Here is an 887-nt window from a genome sequence, read left to right on the forward strand (position 1 = left end):
TCAATGTTGCCCATTATGGCTCCTCGCCCGCACGCTCAAGCACCCCGGCGTGCACGTGGGCATTGTATGCTAAAAAATAAAGTTTGGAGTTTGGGTTTGGAAGTTTTATGGGAGCTTCCTAGAAGCTTAAGAAGTGTTTTGCTCGAGACGGATTTCGATTTGGAGGTCCCCCGAGTCAATGTTGCCCATTATGGCTCCTCTCCCGCATGCTCAAGCACCCCTGCGTGCACACCGGCGTGCACGTGGGCATTGTAGGCTAAAAAATGAAGTTTGGAGTTTGGGTTTGGAAATTTTATGGGAGCTTCCTTGAAGCCTAAGAAGTGTTTTGCTCGAAACGGAATTCGATTTGGAGGTCCCCCGAGTCAATTTTGCCCATTACGACTCCTCGCTCGCATGCAATATCTACTCCTGTCAGAGCTGTGGTTTTACTTAAGACTACTATAGGGGGGGGGGAGTTCTCAGCACCAAGAGCTGCAAGTAAGGCCATTGCTTGCTTTGCAGTCTCGATTGCTCTACTAGTGAATAGTAGATGTCTTGGTTAGCTTGGAACGAAAAAAAAAATTTTTTGGGGAAAAAAAAAAAAAAAAGTTTTTGTGAAAAAAAATTTTTCGAAAAAAAAAAAAAAAAAAAAAATTTTTTTGGATGCCTCGGTCTTCTATTTGTTTTGCTTGGGTAGATTAGGAAAAAAAAAAAAAAAAATTTTTTTGTTGGATGCCTCGGTCTTCATATTCTTTCTCGGCTATTTCGAAAAAAAAAAAAAAAAATTCCGGGAAAGAGAAAAAAAAAATTATTTTTTGTTGGTTGCCTCGGTCTTCATGTTCTTTCTCTGGTATATGGGAAAGAAAAAAAAAAAAAAAAAATTTTGGATGCCTCGGTCTTCTTGTTCT

This window comes from Cornus florida, unplaced genomic scaffold (genome assembly GCF_030987335.1).
Source record: "Cornus florida cultivar Cherokee Brave unplaced genomic scaffold, ASM3098733v1 CherokeeBrave_3.0.0_Hap2_scaffold_140, whole genome shotgun sequence".
Lineage (NCBI taxonomy): Eukaryota > Viridiplantae > Streptophyta > Magnoliopsida > Cornales > Cornaceae > Cornus > Cornus florida.